This window comes from Mauremys reevesii, linkage group 1 (genome assembly GCF_016161935.1).
Source record: "Mauremys reevesii isolate NIE-2019 linkage group 1, ASM1616193v1, whole genome shotgun sequence".
NCBI lineage: Eukaryota > Metazoa > Chordata > Testudines > Geoemydidae > Mauremys > Mauremys reevesii.
In genome coordinates, this window is record NC_052623.1 from 199,196,061 (window position 1) to 199,216,521 (window position 20,461).

The 20,461-nt window shown below is 41.3% G+C and overlaps 1 long non-coding RNA gene across 1 annotated transcript in view; it reads right to left on the minus strand.

The window, feature by feature from the left end:
- Positions 1-7,971: 7,971 nt before the first annotated feature.
- Positions 7,972-20,461, minus strand: part of LOC120377091 — a 63,434-nt gene continuing 50,944 nt past the window's right edge. The window contains exons 3-4 of the long non-coding RNA XR_005587476.1: positions 9,178-9,374; positions 7,972-8,475 (exon numbers count right to left, since the gene is read on the minus strand). This is a non-coding gene — a long non-coding RNA (uncharacterized LOC120377091). The remainder of the gene's footprint in view (positions 8,476-9,177; positions 9,375-20,461) is intronic.

The window sequence follows — 20,461 nt, forward strand, 5'->3', positions numbered from 1 at the left end:
TGGCCTGCCAGGGGCTTTCCCTACACAAGCGGCGGCCCCAGTTTGAGAACCACTGCCCTAGGTGACCTAATGCGATATCACTCTCCTGAGGATAACAGAGGTGGCAAGGGAGCAGATGCTGCAAGGGTCTGAGTACAGACCTGGTCCTTATGCTGCAATGTTGTGTGCTGCAATGATGCCAGAAGAGTTAATACTGAAGTGGTGCAGGAATGTGTCCTACTGTGATGGACAAAATAAGGCAGCCCTTCCCAGAAACCTTCTGTGAAGGATTGCAGAGTACCTCCATGAAAGCTTCCTAGAGATCTCCATGGAGTATTCCCAGGCCAGCCCCATGCACATAAACAGTCTTTTTTGGAGAGCACTCTGTGCATAGCTGGAGTGGCCACTGATACCCACCACACTTACTTTTTTGTTCAGATTAAAAATAAAAAATAATAGCATGTAACCTCTATGGTTTGATTGGAAATGTGTATTCACCAGAGGTGCCTTCCCCGGCATTGTGCTCTGCCACCAACTGGTCATGTGAAGGGATGGTCTCTAGAGTTAAAAACAGTTCTTGGCTGTCAGGAAGAATGGATCTTCTGCTTGCCTGCCTCGCACTCTCCTCCTACTCCTCTTCCTCATCAACAATGTCCTCCTTGTTGTTGCTCAAGGTCACCGTGTGCTCCTGGGAGGTACCTATGGAGTGTTTTGAGGTAGTGGTGGGGTCGCCGCTGAGAATCGCATGCAGCTCCTCATAAAAGCAGCATGTGTGTGGGGGCAGAACCAGAATCTGTTTGCCTCCCTTGTCTTCTGGTACACTTATCAAAGCTCCTTTATTTTCATGCAGCAGTGCCGTGTGTCCCTGGTGTAGCCCTTCTCCCCCATGCCCTGTGCAATATTGGCATAGATGTCAGCGTTTCTTCTGCTGGATAGGAGCTCTGCCTGAACAGACTCTCCTCCCCACACAGCAATAAGATCCACTACCTCCTGTGTACTCCATGCTAGAACGTGTTTGTGGCCTTGAGTCTCCATGATCAGCTGTGCTGGAGAACTGTCCATGCTGATTAAACAGGACATGAAAATTCAAAAGTTCCCGAGGCTTTAACAGGGGAGCAGCTATTTTCTGTGTAGCTGGCTGACGTGCAGTGGAGTTGAAAGTGCTCTCCAAGAGCGGTCACAGTGGAGCACTGTGGGACACCTCCTGGAGGCCAATTCATTTGAATTACACAATGCAGCGTCCACACTAATCCCATGTCAACCCGTGGATGTCGAATCAAATGCTCGCCTCTCATGGGGGCGGAGTACAGAAGTTGACTTTACAGGCCACTTAGGAATGGACTCAGTAGTGTAGACACGTACATTATTAGATCGACTTAATGCGGCTTATGGTGACCTAAGTTTGTAGTGTAGGCCAGGCCATAAAAGCTGAGAACCAGGCTGGCAAGCAGACTATTGATGACAAGGGGAGCAGCAGTATGCATGACAGGAGGACATTCAGGAACAGCCTGCATGGATAGATCTGAGCATGACAGACAGAGGGACTGAACCCTGGCCCTGGGGAAATCTACAAGCCAGTGTGTGATTGTCTCCTAGAAAGGATATCCATGTCATTAGGCTGGAGGGGCCCCACCTTCATACTCCCAAACAGGACTGGACTTGGGGGCTAGTTTGGTTCATCTGTCATTTCTATCGTTGGCTCATCAATTGTTTGTAAAGCTATGAGGCTTAGGGTGATTGCAGCATTTATTTCTGGCAGCCCTAATAAAGCAATCTCTTGTTAGGGATCAGACACAGTGTATATGGGAATCCCTGAGGGTACATCTGCATTGCACGCTCTGTACATGCAGAGTGCATACACTGCATGCTCTCCCTCCCCCACCCCCACCCGCTTGCAGGGGTATAACTAGCAGTGTAGACACTGCTTGGATAAAGACCTTAGGGTATGTACCTTGTACAGCTATCTACATGCCCAAGCAGTTCCTCCTCTGTCTACACTGCTATTTTTAACAATGTAGTGTCCTGCTGCTGAAGCCTTTCCCCAGCACAGGGAAAGGCTCTGGCAGGGGGGAGACAGCAGGGAAAGGGTCCTCTACTTCCCAGCTGCCAGAGCCTTCCCCACTGCCTCCCCCTTGCCAGAGCCTTCCACTGCCATGTGTAGCTACACACGACAGCCTGCTTTTCCTTGAGGCACATAGCTACACATAACAGACACACCGCTGTCAGTGGTATGCAGTGTAGTCATTCCTGAGCCTGAAAGGGCTTAGTGCTTGGATTGCTTACAGCACTTGCCTGTGAGTGTGGAGTACACCCAGCATACTATCAGGCCTCTAGAAAAACTGGTGGTCCACGGTGCAATGACTCCCTGCAGTGAGGTGTGTAGCAATAACATGGCTGTGCAGAAGAACACCTCCCTGGAGGAATTTGAGGCTCAACCTGATTAAATGGACCTGGAGGACCCCACTGTACCTGTACTTGGAAGAGATAAGGAACTTTAAAACTTGGGATAACTCACATAAGCATGTATAACACTGCCAACCATAAAATACAAGGAAGTACATATTCAGTAGGTAAAGAACTGCTGTGGGAGTATGTAGCTATGCGACTTGGTAGAGGTTAACCTTCATTCGGATGTTTATGAGTCAATTCCGTTTAAACTAAATGGATAAATGAAAATAGGTCTGCAAAAAGGATCCTTGATTTCAAAAGGGCAGACCTTAAAAAAATTAAGGGAATTAGTTAAGGAAGTGGACTGGACTGAAGAACTCAGTGTGGAGGAGGCTTGGGATTACTTTAAATGAACGTTGTGGAAATTATCTGAAGCTTGCATCCCAAGCAAGGGGGAAAAACTCATAAGGAAGGGCTGCAAACCAAACTAGAGGGACAAGTATCTCAAACAGGTTATTAAGAGAAAGCAGAAAGCCTACAAGGAATTGATGACAGGAAGGATCAGCAATGAAAGCTGCTTCCTGGAGGTCAGGAAGTGTAGGGATTGAGTGAGAACTGCCTAAAGCCAAGCAGGGCAGGACCTCGCAAAGTAAATTAAAACCAATAGCAAAAAGTTTTTTAGCCATATAGATAAAAAGAAATCAAAGAGAGAAGTGGGACCCTTAAGCATGGAGGACAGGGTGGAGATGAAAGATAATCTATGGCCCAACACCTAAACAAATGCTTTGCATCAGTTTTTAATAAGGGTAATGTGGAGTTATGGGGCAGTGGCAGGGTGGTTAATGGGAATAAGAATCTGGAAGTAGAAATTACTATATTTGAGGTGCAAACCAAAGTAACAATTTAATAGGACCAAATTGGGACGCCCAGATTATCTCCATCCAAGAATATTAAAGAAACTGGCACATGAAATTGCAAGACCAATAGCAAGGATTTTTAATGAATCCATAAACTCGGGGGTCATACAGTATGAGTGGAGAATTGCAAATATATTACCCATATTCAAGAAAGGAAAAAAGTGATTCGGGAAACGACAGACCTATTAGTTTGACCTCAATTGCATGAGGTCAATCTCGAAAGAGAAAGTAGTTAAAGACACAGAGGTAAATGATAATTGGGATAAAATATAACATGGCTTTACAAAATGTAGACCAAGCTCCTCTCTTTTTTTTTTTTTTTGAGAATGTAACCAATGTAAAGACAAAGGAAATGCAGTAGATCTAATCTACCTGGTTCTCAGTAAAGTATTTGATAGTTTGCCATGGGAAATTATTAATTAAATTGGAGAAGATGGACATTCATACAAGAATTGAGAGATGGGTAAGGAACTGGCTAAAGGGGAAACTACAGGGGGTCATACTGAAAGGTAACTGTCAAGCTGGAGGAAAGTTACTAGTGAAGTTTATCAAGGTTGGGTCTTTGGGACAAACTTATTTAACATTTTCATTAATGGCCTTGGCACAAAAAGTGGGAGTGCGCTAATAAAATTTGCATCTGACACAAAGTTTGGAGGTATTGCCATTACAGGAGAAGACTGTGGACAAGATTGAAAACTGAAGCAATAGAAATGGGAGAAAATTCAATAGTGCAAAGTGCACTTAGGGACTAACAAGAGCTGGGGGTTTACCAATTGGAAATGACAGAGGAGGAGAAAGACCAAGGTATATTAGCCTCTCACAGGATGACTATGAACTACTAATATGATGGGGCTTTAAAAAAGACTAATTCAGTCCTAGGATGCATTAGGCAAGGTATATCCAGAAGGAGATAGGGAAGTGCTATCATCATTGTACAAGGTATTGATGAGACCTCATCTGGAATACTGTAGGCATTTCTGCTCCCCAATGGTTAAGAAAGATGAATTCAAATCATAACAGGTACCAAGAAGGGCTACTATGCTGATCAGAAGAATGGAGAATCTGCATTACAAGAGAAGACTTAAGGAGCTTAGCTTCTTTACCCTAACAAAAAGAAGGCTGAAGGGAAATATGATTGTGCTCTATAAATACGTCAGAAGGATAAATACCAAGGAGGGAGAGGAGTTATTTAAGGCAAGGGCCAATGTTGGCACAAGAACAAATGGCTATAAACTGGCAATCAACAAGTTTAGATTTGAAATTAAGTGAAGGTTTCTAACCATCAAAGGAGTGAAGTTCTGGAACAGCCTTCCAAGGAGAGGAGTGGGGGCAAAAAACCTAACTGGTTTCAAGACTGAGCTTGATAAGTTTATGGAGGGGGTGGTATGATGGGACTGCCTGCAGTGGCATATGGCCCATTCGTGTCTGCTATTAGCAAATATCTGCAATGGCTGGTGATGGGACACACTAGATTGGGTGAGCTCTGAGTTACTACAGAAAATTCTTTCCCAGATGTTTGGCTGCTGGGTCTTACCCACATGCTCAGGATCTAACTGATCACCATATTTGGGGTAGGGAAGGAATTTTCCCTCAGGTCAGATTGTCAGAGGCCCTGAGGGGGTTTTGCTTTCCTCTGCAGCATGGGGCACAGGCCACTTGCAGGTTTGAACTAGTGTAAATGGTGGATTCTCTGTAACTTGAAGTCTTTAAATCATGATTTGAGGACTTCAGTAACTTGGCCAGAAGTTATGAGCCTATTGCAGGAGTAGGTGGGTGAGGTGCTGTGGCTTGTGATGTGCAGGAGGTCAGACCAATGGCCTTTAAGCCTAGGAGGAAAATATCTTCCCATTGTTAGTTGATTTGTGCCTGTGGATCAGTCATGTAGGTAGGTAACATGTATGGGGCAAAACATAAGCATATGACTTATACTCCAGTTATAGTTCAGTAACAACCCTGCACTAAAAACCCGAAATCCACTTGCATAAAGACCAGAATAGGTGCACATTTGTGTTTCATCTAATTCTGTGCATTAACGACCTACAGAAAATTGGCCTCTGTCCCTGGAACTCATTGATCCTGTCCGTGTGCCTCTCCATGTAGCACAGCACATTGTCATCATCTTCCTTTGCCTGCAGTGATGAAGAAGGTGAGATGACGCACATAATGAGCAGCTGACCACCTGCTCAGTGCTGTGCTGACTCAGCAGCCACTTCTGCATAGTGAATCATATATAAATGTTCGACCTGGTATCCCCTAGCAACAACTTTGAAAGCTGAACTCCATTGTCTCCACTAGCTACTACAGATCCTGCACTACTCACCTGGCCATGCAAGCATGCTTTCCCAGTGGATTTGAGGACACAGTGCTGGATTTCTTACACAAACATATACTCAGTAAATCTAAATTAACTGCTCGGCATTGTGCATGTATTTTTGAAATCTATAGTAATCTACCACTATCTATATATGGAGCTGAGGCCAGCTCTGTGTACTCACATGTGAGTGAGGTGAGCAAGATTTGACCCACAATGTCTTCTGCATGTGGATTAATTTCCACTACAGACAATTGTAGGTCATCGGGCTTACTTCAGTAAGGTCAGAAGAAGGATTTAAACAACAGATTTAAAAGTAATGCCTTAAGTAATCCATTAAGCTCTTTGTAAAATCATTTCCACCTTCTTCTGGAATTTGAATTCCCTTATCACAGGATATCAGGGTTGGAAGGGACCTCAGGAGATCATCTAGTCCAACCTGCTGCTCAAAGCAGGACTAATTCCCAGGCAGATTTTGCCCCAGATCCCCAAATGGTCCCCTCAAGGATTGAATTTACAACCCTGGATTTAGCAGGCCAATGCTCAAACCACTGAGCTATCCCTCCCCCCACTATACATGTGTGTTTTTTGGGCTGTGAATATGCTCTTATTTTCCCTGCTACTTTGATTGATCACCATTGTACCTTGCTGCTAATTTAGCAATGTTTAAGCTACACATTCTTTTGGGTTTCCTCGGAAATTAATTGACCATATACATTATGTGGAGCGCCTTAACTTCCTCTGGTACTTACGTTTGTGACATGCGTTTTAGACAACATTGTGATTTGTTTGAACATTAAGTTCGTTAGTGGATGGAAGCCAACACATTATTTTCAAACCATAGATCTGCACTCAGTTGTGCAACATTTGGATCAGTAACACTTAGGATTAAATATGTTTCTAAATGCTATGAGAAAGCTTTTCACATAGGAAGCTGAAGTGCAGTAATCATACTTTTCAGGTAGCTCTGATCTTAACATTTGCTGTCTCCAAACAGCAGGGCATTGAAGACTCCAGGCAGCAGGTGACTAGATTAATTAATCTAGTTTCTTTCTTTGTTTTCTTCTTTCTCCTGTGTTTTATTGCATTTAAAAATTAAAATGAGCTCTGCTGATACTTGGTTTGTTTGTAAATTTCCCATTGTTTGCACTGAGATTTATGTATTTGTGTGTACTTTGCCATTCCTCCTTAGAAATCAGTTCTGGTTTAGTATCAGTACAGTCCGGGAAAGAGATAGCCTACTGCGATTTCAGCATAATAAAAGCTGATTGAACTATCAATGATTCATCTGTGTTTTGTATTGCAAAGTTAAACATGCTCTTTTCCATTTAAACAAAATGATCCTGAAATAATGGAGGTGCTAGGACAATGGGTCATCGTTAGACACTTTAAGAACTCAATGAAGCTCACACCTATATGAAAAAGAACCTATTAATATGACTCAAGTGCATTTAAAAAAAATTCAGCTGAAGTACAGGATCTTCAGAAACAAAGCAAATTCTTTAAGGCATAACACTCTGCTCCTTGGATTCTCTTGCAATATTGGCAAATGAGTCTTGATTTATAATAGAAAGAAAGAGAGACTAAAAAAGAAACTTCAAATAGGTAAACAGGAGACTCTGTGTGATTGTGAGAAAGAATCCAGATTGTGGAAAGTCCCTTTATTTTTACTTTGTAAATAAGTAAAGAAAAATACCCACTAGCCTTATCTCAAGAAGAATAGAGCCTTTTGCAAATTGCAGACTGGTTCACTTGGGGGAATATTATGTTCATGGGCACAAAAAGTAAAATGTAATGAGGAGAAGGCAGTCAGGATGTTTGGAGCACAGTCTGTTTCAGAGCTTATGGTGGATTTACAGGTCAATGTCCACCCAAACGCTGATAAAAATTAGAAATACTAAGAGTGCGCACACAGTGATTTGTGAATGTTTGTAAAGAAACGGGGGGTTATTTGTGGACTCCTAATATTCCTGATGTCACCGGCCTCAGTGGGTCACAGTTGAGAATACCAGATTCAGGACAAACTGCTGAGAAATAGGGCAGACTCATCCCGAACTGGTGGTTTTTCTATGATTAGCTATACCAAGCCAGTAATAAAAGTAAAACATCAGTCTCACCGCACTGATAAACAAGAAGTCAGAAATGCAGTTTCCTTAGGCATTCCAGCATTTAATTCACCACCCAGACACTAGAGTTTATGATGAGTAGTTATTGAAAACCAATTTCATCAAACAAAGGTTCTTCTGAGCCCAAGAGATCAGCCACATAGCCAGGTCAACGTATAACTCAGATCTTACCCAATAATCATGCTACTGACAATACCTTTAGTATCTAATAGGTACAGGTTTATTTATAAACAAAAGAAGAAGATAGATAAAATGGTTAACAGATCATATACACACAATAGTTGCAAAGTTCTTATATCAGGTTTGAAGCATTGATGGAATAAACTGCTGGCTTGTGGAGTCTCTGGTAACTTTCAGAAGATTGGAAGGTCCCCAGTCCATAGTTTAGACTGCTCCTTTTAGTTGTAAGTCCATAGTTCAGAGAATCAGAGCAGGAAAGAGGCAACATGGAGATGACTGAAGGGTCTTTTATACTCTCTGCCTTGTGCTTGGAATTTTACTGTCCCGAAACAAAGCTAATAGCACAATTTGTGGAAAATTACTGGCACAAGATGGAGTACAGGTCACATGACCCTACAAAGCTTGCTGGCTAACAGGGGCAGCCATTGCTCATAATCTGGCTGGGGCATCCTCAGGAATACTTGCTGAGGGCGATGAATTTCTTCTCTGGCCCATTATGAGAGTTGTGTCTTTAATGAGCCATCAGTCTTGAATAGTCCATTCAGAATTGCTGGCTAGACTTGATGTCAACTACCTTGTGGGTGTTAGCCCCAGGAGCAAACACATTTGAAATACAAGTACATAGTCAATATTCATAACTTCAGCTACTGTGATGATACATGGATTTAAACAGGATAATCTTATTAAACAAATCATAAGTCTTCTATAGATACCTTACATGATATACTTTGTATAAGATTTGTTGCAATTTTCTAACAGCAGCAATGTTAATGATGTGCATGGTCATATCTCAGTCATACAGCATCACAGATGAGTATTTAGACAATAGCTAATTTATTTAGACTAGATGTACATTGTTATTTGCCTTTCACTTTTCATTTGGTTTGTTTCTGCGTGGAAACTCTTAAGTTTCTAAAGTCAAGAAGTCCATGTAAAGAGCTGCACAGAGAAATCCATTCTCAGTGCTCCACTACGTGATTTATTGATCCTGTTATATCTAGACATGCTATGTATTTGTGAGCACCATCTACTGGTATCTTATCTATTAATTATTTACATATACAATAGAACCTCAGAGTTACGAACAGCTCGGGAATGGAGGTTGTTCATAACTCTGAAATGTTCGTAACTCTGACCTAAATGTTATATTGTTCTTTCAATAGTTTACAACCGAACATTGACTTAATACAACTTTGAAACTTTATTATGCAGAAGAAAAATGCTGCTTTTAACCATCTTAATTTAAATTAAACAAGCACAGAAACAGTTTCCTTACCTTGTCAAATATTTATTTTTTAAACTTTCTCTTATTTTTTTTAGTAGTTTATGTTTAACACAGCACTACTCTGTATTTGCCTTTTTTTTTTGTCTCTACTGCTGTGCGTACTTCAGGTTCCAAATGAGGTGTGTGGTTGATTGGTCAGTTCGTAACTCTCAGGTTCTCTTGTATACAGATATGCACTGATGTGACACCTAGTATAGACAGAAAGGGCAAAGTATTAAAGTATAAGTCCTTAAAGATAAAACAAAACCTTTAAAGGTTTGTCTTCAGGTTCCCTTTACTGCAAAGCAAATTTATACAGTTAGGACATGTGCTGAATGGTTCTGTTACAGTTCCTCTGCTACTAGAACAAGATAATCTCAATATACTACCAGATAACCAATACCATTTCCACAGCAATGTTTACTCACCCATTATTGGGTCATTTCTTATTCCCTTCCTCACTGACAGTAGAGTGAACAGCTGTGCCCAAAAATTGAAGCCCTCATTCATAGTGGGAGGTCAGAAGGAAGATTTGAATGGAATAATGGGATTAAAATGATGAGATTCTTTCCATCTTACCCCCTTTGTTCATAATATGCAGCTGTAGCTGCTCACTGACTTTTCTATTCAGAGGCCTGAGATAGGTCAAAGGGAATGGATAGTTCAAATGAAATACCCACTACAAGAATAAATCAGGGAAGACAAATATCTAGGAATTATCATTCAACCCATGATTCTGGAGAAATACTTTGTTCTGGAATTTCACTCTTATCTTCTGCCATCCATTTCTACTTACCATCCAGACCAATTGGAATGTGTGATTTTGGGCGCCCAGCTAGAAACATCTGAAATGAACTCTGATTTATGGAAAGTGCTAAGCACAGCAACATGCCCTCTGAAAATCAGTCTGCTTTAAGGTGTTGCCATTTGGGCAGCCAACAATGGAGGCAGTCAATATCAGCAGTAACTTTTGAAAAGTTTGGCCTACATACTATCTTCGTGATTAGAAGCAAAGCCTAAACAAAGAAAATAACTTTTAAGTACTTGGAAAGCATACAAGAAGGCACAAACATGACTAGCTTTATTAAAAGAACACAGTGCATATCTAAGTTTTATGTCAGTGAGTTGAAAACTTCTTCTGGGTTCTGCTCCTCGATCTGCATTTGACCCAGTAGAGGACCTTGGGAAAGTCATTAAACCTCTCTAAAAAAAATTGTGCTTGTCTGCTAGAGAAAATGAGTTTGTTTTTGAAAGTAAATGGGCCATTTGTGAAAGAAAGTAGGTTAAAATTAGTATTTCAAAATTTCACAAGCTTTTGGATCTCGATCCTGCAAACAGTTTCACTGAAGCACTTCACTTAAGATTCACAGACAATGGGACTGCTCATGTTCATAAAGTTAAACATATAGCATCACAGACATGGAGGGCTGGAAAGGACCTTGAGAAGCAACCATGTCCAGCCCCCTGCACTGAGGCAGGATCAAGTAAACTTATTCCAGCCCTAACAGGTGTTTGTCCAACCTCTTCTTTAAAACCTCCAAAGGTGGGGTTTCCACACCCTCCCTTGGAAACCTACTCCAGAGCTTAGGTACCCTTATAGTTAGAAAGTTTTTCCTAATATCAAACCTAAATCTTCCTTGCTGCAGATTAAGCCCATTACTTCTTATCCTACCTTCAGTGGACATGGAGAACTATTGATCACTTTCCTCTTTATTACAACTCTTAACATATTTGAAGATGGTTATCAGGTCCATTCCCCGCCACCCCCTCCACACAGCCCCAGTCTTCTATCAAGACCAAATATGCTCAGTTTTTTTAACCTCTCCTCGTAGGTCAGGTTTTCTAAACCTTTATCATTCTTGTTTCTCCCCTCTGTACTCCTCCAATATGCCCATGTCTTTCCTAAAGTGTAGCACCCAGAATTGGACACAATACTCCAGCTGAGGCCTCATCAGTGCTGAGTAGAGCAGGACAATTACCTTCCATGTCTTACATACAACACTTCTGTTAGTATACCCCAGAATGATATTAGCCTATTTCCATAACTGCATCATATTGTTGACTATATTCAATTTGTGACCCATTTTAACCCACAGATCCTTTTCAGCAGTACTACCACCTTGCCAGTTACTATGCATAAGTATTTTCAGGTTTGGGTCATTGGGATCAGATTTATCAAGGTATTTAGGTGCCTGAAGATACAGATAGGCACCACATGGGATTTAGCAAATGCCTAAGCACTTAGATGCCTAACTGCATCTATAGGCACCTAAGGACATGTATTTAGCCACCTACCTCCCATTGATTTTAATGGGAGGTAGGTGCCTAAGTAACTCTGAGAATCTGGCCCTTACTCATCAACTTTTGTGGAAAAGTTCAATTTAAGCAGCATAGAACTATCTGGAAGGAACCATTCTAAATATTTGTGTGAAATTTTAGTGAAAAGTTTTCACCCTTTATGTATTGAGTTTGTCCTTGGTGCAGTGAGTGGATAACTGTGGTGCTTTTACTGTGTATACGCAGCCACTAATTATTACAACATCAGCAAGCTTTTATTCTTTGTGTCATTTTTCACAAAACTGGATAAAACCTGGTGTGTTTCTTTGGTTACAGCAGGAGGTATTGTAGGGTTTCCTAACATTAACTCTGCTATTGCATTTTTCATTTGCTTTTACTCTAGGAGCTTTTTATCTGTTTCCGAGAAGTTAAGTGAATACCAATTGAGTACTCACAATATCTTGGTGGTTTAAAAGTGAGGTGGGAGATATTGCAGCTAGAAAGTACTGTGATCAAATGGTATGCACATGAAAACAGCATAATATGAATCAATGTTATGCTAAAGTGAAGAATGAACCTCAAAATGTTCAGAGTACTGGTTTGATTCAGATAGGCAACCAAAATGAGACTGTTTATCCAAATCTTGCCTGGAATCTCCATGCCCCTTGGGTCAACAAAACTGGGCCACACTCATGAGAACAGATTTTCTGAGGGGATTTCTAGTATTCCCTGTTTTAGGGCAGGCCAGAAGACCAAAAAGTCTTTTTTGTAGTATGATAGCTAACATTAATAAATGGAACTGGTTAAAAGATAATTCAAAGTTAATGAAAAAAACCAACAGGTCAACATTTTCCCAAAATATTCATGAAAATTTTGACCTGCTTTCAACCAATTCTTTTTTTTAAAAAAAAGGTCAATATTTTACAATAGCAGAGCAGTTGGAACTTTTTTTAAAGGTGAACACTGTAAAAGCATTTCCATTCCATCCGTGTTCAAAATGGAGTGACGTTTCATTGTTTCAATGGTGTCCGCTGATTTCAAAGGGCTTCAAGCCATTGCTTACAGATAGGCACATGTATACATTAGCTGCATGTATACGTGTCCTGCCTGAATAAGGATGCCTTCTTTTATCAATGTCTATATTATAAGAACCATTTCCCCGTTCTGAAACTGCTATTTATTTTTAAAGGGAAATTTGTTCATACCTATAACTTTTCTGGCAAGCTTCACATCAAGTGTTTCAGATAAATATTTAAGTTGCACCATAAAAGACAGTTCTGGATAGTTTGAAGTGAGCATTGCTGACTTTAATTTAGCTTTAATGAAGATTAATCTAGCAAAGATGGAATACACTTAAGGCCCTGTTCTCCTGTCTCTTGCTCAGCATGTAACCTGGATTTTCCTGTTCTTCAGGCAACAGAAGTGAGTTTTGTTGTTGCCAAGTAAGTTATATGAAAACAGGATTCTTCTCTTTCCAAATCTGTGAGAAGTTTGGTAATTACACTGGGAGGACCAGGGATTGGAGGGCAATATGCATTCCAAGATCATAAAACATTGGACTGGGGTCTGGCGTATGCAGCTTCTTTAAGTTCTGACTCATTTTCTGTGTACAGCACCTTTAAATGGTAGAAATCCCTGCTGCTATTTTGTGTTCATAAGCAGCCAGCCACGCTGAGATACATATACACTATACCCTCTCTCGGACACCTTACTTTTGTTCTTTCTTGCTTTGTGGTCCTCTTAATATAAAAAAATGTCACTCAAGAGGATGATATATGGTTGTACTTTTGTTTATGGAACAACATAACAAGAGAGAGATGAAAATACGATATGCTTGTCAAAGGTGTCCCCAGGCAGCAATTAAGGAACATGATAATCACTTATGTAAGACACTTCTAATTTTCACTAAACCAGAAAGTACCCTTCTAGATTTCACAAAGAAATTTTTACTCACTTCCATGAACATTCAAGCTTATATTTTTACAGTGCTTAGTCACATGCTTCTACTGAAAAGTATGCATAAAAATAATGCTCAGGACATTCCTCTCCCCCTGCTCTGATATCTCCTGGAACGGAGTATCATCTGTCCTTTTACATCTTTGAACCCTGATTTACTTCAGAAATGGATATTGTAGCAGTGAATGAGTGGAAAGAGTAATAAAGAGCATATATTTGGGAAATAATAATAGCAATGAATTACTCGTAATAATATTATTACTCATACCCACCTGAATTAGCTATGGGCCAAGAGCCAGAAACGTGTTGTTGGTTTTTTTGGCCACACTCTGCTCATCCAACCTCTTGGTTGTTATGCTAATTTAGATTCCCTTAGACATAGTGGATCAGAGGCAAAGGCTCTGTCAATGTGGATGTGACATGAAGTGAATCTGAAGGCATCAAAGGAAACCTACAGGAAGTCCTCACCTTATATGTTGTAGGGGCTTGAAGAAAGCCTAAGTTCCATCATTTTACACTCCCTCACACTCATTTCTGACTTGGGTCCAGTGACAGGTATTTGGCATTTCATTATATTTGTCTATCACATCTACCTCCAGCCTCCCCTGCGCAGCATGTACACATGATGGTACTGTAAAGCTTGATCTGCTGGGTAACCACAAGACTTGTTGGTTAAAATATCTAGTGTAGACAATCCACTGGAAAAAGGAATTTATGCCAGTGGAAGAGCAGTTGAAATACCCACGCTTATGGGCAACACTTAGAGGAATATTATTTCTTTTAGTATAATTATATATGTGCGTGGAATGTTGATTCTTGAAAATAACATTGAACAGGCCACATTTAGAGCAAGGGTCTAAATGCAGCTTATTTGTAGAAAACACAAATTGATGCAGTAGCTATTTCGTGTGATACAGCATGGCTAGAGGGCTGCAGGAGAGTGTTTGCAGGGAGCCTGATTCCCTGCAAGGGGAGGAAGGTTTGCTATAGATTAACTAGAGCACCTGAAGCCAATTAGAGCACCTGAAGCCAATTAGAGTACCAGCAGTCAGTCACATGATATAAACCCCTGAACCTTCCCCAAAAGAAGAGAAAGTGTGAGACCCAGCACAACCAGTACTGGCAATTTGCCACACTGGTTATATGCATATTTAGATGTAAGTTGCCATAGTTACCTTAAATGGCAGTTAAATATTTGAATGTTTTGTAGAAAATTAATGGATTAACATTGAAAATCCAAATACTTTAAAAATCCTGTTTCTATTTTGAGCCGGCTACCTGAGCAGTCTCATGGGTACTGAATTACATGATGGGCTATGTTATGATTTAAAGCCAGAGTGCACATTATAGGCGGATGTGAAGGGACCTAGGAGCTCTGTCACCTTGGAAAGGGATGCAGAATGTGCTCACCTTCACAACCATCCAGCTCATTTTTTATTTCCATTGGAGCTGTTTGTGCCAGTGAGCTAATGAGTTACCTGATCAGAGGAAATCCATTCTGATGTATTTGTGCATATTCATTTTGAGAAAAGGATTGGAGAAGGATTGGTCAACCAGGACATGTTTAAATAACCTCTGAACAAGAGTAGGCAGGTCAAAAGTCAATATGCAGAAGTGGGACTATTCCAATGATCCAGACACATGGAACTGTGGTGAAACACAAACCATGGAACATCTGTTGGTCTGTCAGCTCCTGGAAGAGCCATGCACCCTGGAAGATCTTGCCATGGCTACAGATTGGGCCACATGATATGCCCAACACTGGAAAAACCTATTGTTGTGTTGGAAGAACACAAGAAGACTTAATTGCTACAGAAGTTGGTTTTGATGTAATGATTATTTTTTATTTCTATCTTTCTCTATTTAAAAACTGTGGAGCAGCTGAGAGTGACTCTGATTTAAATCTGCTTCCATTCTCTCTTACTGATCCAGATCCACTCCCTTGAAATGGAGATGGAGCCAAACCAAAAGCTCAGATCCAATCACATCATGATTTCTGGAGGTTAGATCTGGATCAGGATTTCCCTTCTTTGTGGCTATCTCTGTCTCCTAGCTTTAAAAGAAGCCAGATACAACACCTGAATCCAAATACCCCTGAACTTTGGAAAAGCTCAGATCTGGATCTGAGTTTTGTGGCTTAGGATCATCTTTGCTTTTTAACACTGTTCCATTGAATCCTGAACAGAAAATGTGCCCATGTATTTACTGGCGATATGAAGAAAAGTCCAGGTAATAACTACAAATTGATTTGGAGTCCCTTAAAACTAAGGATTTGACTGAGGTCAGCTACACTCTTCATTCTGATCCCAGAAGCATTCCCCCACCAAATGCCTTCCATTTTAATTGTCTTGCCAACTGAAATCTGTATTCCAAAGCACCGTTACTTTCATTTCTTAATGCATAGCCTTCCTTACACGTCCTTTACTCAGCTGCATGTTAATGAAGACAGTTTGCAACCTTAACTGTCAATGACAAATCCCAGGATATTTCACCTGGCTTCCTGATTGGTGGGGTTGTACTACATAAGACACCTTCTAATTAGGAAAAAACAACTAGTATCTTGTCAACGTGCAGCCTGCAAGTTAAAACAAGTTAAGTTAACACAATGGACGCTTTGTGTTTCATGCAAAGTTGACTTTCCACTTGGATGTTATCTGTTAGCCTTTAACATATATTCAATGTAGTTGTCAGCATTGCTGTACTTCAGGAGCAGCAGTTTAAAAAGCTGAAACAAGGCACATGTATGCCCACTATTATATATGTTATCAGTTACATGTAAAAGACTAGAATACAACATACCAGTCAATTATGTTTTATTTACAAGATATTCCTGTTATTATTTGTATTAGGATCAAGAGATCAGGGACCTCATTGTGCTAGGCACTGCACAGATGTCCCAGTCCTGTGCACTCTACAATCTTAGAGAAAAAAAAAAGACAAAGGCTGGGAGAAGAAACAGAGGTACAGAGAAGTGATCTGTCCAATGTCACAGAGCACGTCAGTGGCAGAGCTAGGAATAGACCCTAGGTCTCCTGACTTCCTGCCATAGCCAATGGACCATGCTGCTTGTCCAGGGCATTGTGGATGGTTATGAATAGCAGTAAGTATGTCCAGTGACAAATGTTGAAAGGAATAAAAAAAAAAAAACCTCTTCCAAAATTTTGCATGCAAAATATTCCAGATTTTCAATGAAAATCTGAAAATCAGTTTATTTATGTATGTATTTATTTATGGTTTTTGAAAACCTAAAAATGTTTTCTAACCTGAACAGATTTTAGGTTTCAATTTAGGGTTTTTTTTTCCCCCCTGCTTCACAATAAAAGGCTAGACTATTAAACTTGCACCATAACCAATCCTCATGCCACATTTAATCCAAGGGGCATTGGTATTGCATATGCCTGCCTTTCATCTGTGTGTCAGCTCGTTTAGTCGTGCTAGACCCAATCTCAGTCCGACACCAACTTGCTCTTACCTCCAATGTTCTGCTAGGCGCTGTGTGCCTATTCACTCAAGAAATACTGAAATGTCAGTCTAAGGCAGCCTATGTGAAATGTAACCGGATGTGGACAAGAGAAAGGACTCTTGCATCATCCTCAGGGCCTTGCGCTGATGTGTTTTGTGTGGCTTTGAAAGACTGTAGTGTCACACACATTAATGATACACAATTAGACCGTGGCTGGCTGAGAGCCACCATCATATGTTTTCAGAGATTCTGTATTTCCTTGCTAAGCATGAAGAAATCTCCAAAAGGATCTCCTGGTTATTCTAGCATTGAAGTTCATTTACAGGCTTCCACTGGGTGGGGGAAGGGTGGACAAGTTTCCTCTGCCATTGTATAGAACAGGAGTGCAGTAACTTGCTTTATTTTGTCCCGTGGAATTAGAAAGAAACATACCATCAGGACAGTGGAACAAGCCAGGACATCTGGAACAAAATCAGTAAAGCCAGGAAAACCTTCAGGAGCTTAAATACAGTCTGAAAATAATCAAAATACAACACCAAAACCAAACTCAAGATTTATCAGAGCGGCGTACTTTCAACATTACTTTTTAGTGCAGAATGCTGGGGAATGAGAAAGTATGACATGTCCAAACTGTCTTCATTTCATACAACCTGCCTCAGAAAAATCCTCTGTACCTTTTGGCCCAGAACAATCTCAAACCAAGATCTACTGACACAGTGCAGCCAAGAGGATCTGAGCACCATCATTGCCAGGAGGTACTGGAGATGAATTGGCCATGTGCTTTGGATGGAAACTGATTCCATTACTAGAGTAGCAATAAGATGGATACCTGAAGGCAAGCGAAAATGAGGCTGCCCGAAAACAACATGGCGAAGAGCTGTGGAAGCTGAGCTGAAAACCCTGTGGCATAGCTGGGGAATCATTGAAAGACTTGCCAGAAACAGACAGGAGTGGAGGAGCTACGTCATGGCCCTAAATGCCAGAGGTGTAATAGGAAATTGATGATGATGATGATGATACCTCGGGGTATGTCTGGTTCCGAGCCCAACCTTCACTGTCTACCAGTCCACCGAGCTCTCATGAAGAATCTTCTGGGGTCTATGGAAAGTGGAAAGTACTCTGTGGAGCCAGGAGGAACTTTTCAGAGCTGGCTTACATCCAGTGAGGCCCATGGCAAAGACTGTATTTTGTATCCCCTATCATCACTCCATATTTATTTCTCCCACCAGCCCACTCAGTTCAAGAACCCATCTGAGCCCATTTACATGTCATTACCCCTCCTTTCCCACAATGTATGTTCTTCTTACATCTGAGTGCCCAATCATTTTCAGTGGCTACAGAAGTGCTTCAAAGGGGATACTGGTAAAATGGATTTGGGGTGCCATCTGATACCCCAGAATATGACCCCTACTCATGAAGAACAGAAGCAAGGCCTTCCCTGTCGAGAAGCCTTTGATCCAGTGAGCAGAAACACTCCAGTGAGAGAAGTGCAGTTCAGGTCTGACTAGGCTGTTGATAAATGCCCATGATGGTCCCAGTGGTATTCCTGACTGCAACCTTCTGTTTAGCCTAACCCTAAGGCTGCCCTGGCGACACTGAAAACTCATGCAAGATGGAAGCCACTGGCTTCAAGAGAGGCAAAGTGTGCCATGTTAAGAAAAACAGAATGCAGAGCAGCACAGCAAACTGAGTACCTATTTGGATTGTTCATATCTTGCATATATTGATTAGGGCAAAACATGCAATTTGTAGGGACATTCTATTGAACGACATGCTGTAATGGAGGCATCCTGCTTTAATTTCAGAGAAAGTAGTGGGAACTACCACTGCCAAAGGAGGTCTTGATGACTCCCATTGACTAGGACAATTTACTGTAGATGGCTTTGTTTACCTGCAAACCTTCCTATGTAATAAAGGTAATGAAGAAGGAGGTGACCATGCCACCTAATACTGAAATCCATCTTAAACCTTGTGCTTTTCCATTTAGAAGGAGGGCTGGGGATCCAGAGGGACAAAGGATTCCCGCCTTGGGCCAAAGCTATAAAAGGGGGTGGTGCAGAACAAAGGGAGTTCCAGTCATGAGAAAACCCCTAGTTACCACCTGAGCTGGAGCTAACAAGAACTGTACCAGGGGAAAGGATTGGGCCCAGACTAGGAAGGAGTCCAGTCTGTAAAAGAAGCTTATTTGAACATCTCTGTGTGAGATTTTATCTGTAATCAGTTTCTTAATGTATTAGGCTTAGACTTGAGTATTTTGCTTGGTAACTTACTTTGTTCTGTCTGTTATTACTTTGAACCAATTAAATCCTACTTTTTATACTTAATAAAAATCACTTTTGTTTATTAATTAACTCAGAGTAAGTGATTAATACCTGGGTGAGCAAACAGCTGTGCATATCTCTCTATCCATGTTATAGAGGGCAGATAATTTATGAGTTTACCCTGTATAAGCTTTATACAGAGTAAAACAGATTTATTTGAGGTTTAGGCTCCCAGAAAGATTGAATACTGGGTGCTGGGAAAGTCCTTGTTAACTGAGAAGCCCCTGGGTTAAGTGAATCTTAGTTTCCATGAACTGCAGGGGGACATGGCCCAACCTCTTGGTCTCTGCTGGAGCCAGCTGGTGTGTCTAGCTCAGCAAGATAGGAGTGGAGGAAGCCTTTTCTGGCAGTGGGGTTTGCTCTCAGTGGTATGCCAGCACATCTAGTGTCAGTCTTGAGGGAGTTTCTGTGACCCAACCTGTCACACATGTGCAGAAGGATTCAAGAAGGGGAAGAGGGCACATTGGTACCTGAAAATTCCCCAAGATACAGCCAGGATCTCAGAGGGCACACTTCTAATGCTCACTGACCATTCTTCTTTTATGGTGAGCACACGCTATAAGTGTACTACAGTGGTCTTTTACTTTGATATTTGGAGGCATTCAGCAGATAACCTTTAAAGCTGTGGGTCCTGTGTGTATCTGAAATGTAACGCTGGTGAGAGGCCGCCCAGAACACTGACAGTGTCTGCTGAGCAGCAGAACACACACTACAAGGGCGACTGCTCTGCAACTGTCCTCACAGTGCCCTGACAGTGAACGTCAGTGCAGACCTTTGGGAATCTCCTCCTGGGTGGAATACTATCAGCCTGGATACCCTTGGTTTCTCTGCTGCGACTGCCATTCAGGGTGCTAATTGATGCCAGCTGGGTTGGCATTTTTGTACAACAAAGACACCTTTTCACTTGGAAGTGACTCTATTGAATCATGTAGAAGCTTCTTGTGTTCACTTATAAGCATCTTCATGAGGTAGCCCTGTCCTACCTAGCTACTCTATTAACTCAGTTCAGCATTAACCCCCCTGCCTTCACTCTGCCTGCATTCTCAGCCTTTGCTGCCCACCAATCAGCTTTTCCCACAAGCATTTCTGCGCTTTCTCCCAAGCCACCTTGACAAACCCTGTCTAGCTACCAAACTCCCTCTGTAAAACCCATTTCTGCCATGCTGCTGACACGAGAACTAGGCAGGAAGTGATTCAGGACAAGTGCTCATTGTGCTTGTTTTATTGCTACATTGTTCATCTTCCTGTTATGTGCTGGTGAACACTTTTTTGCCCAAAG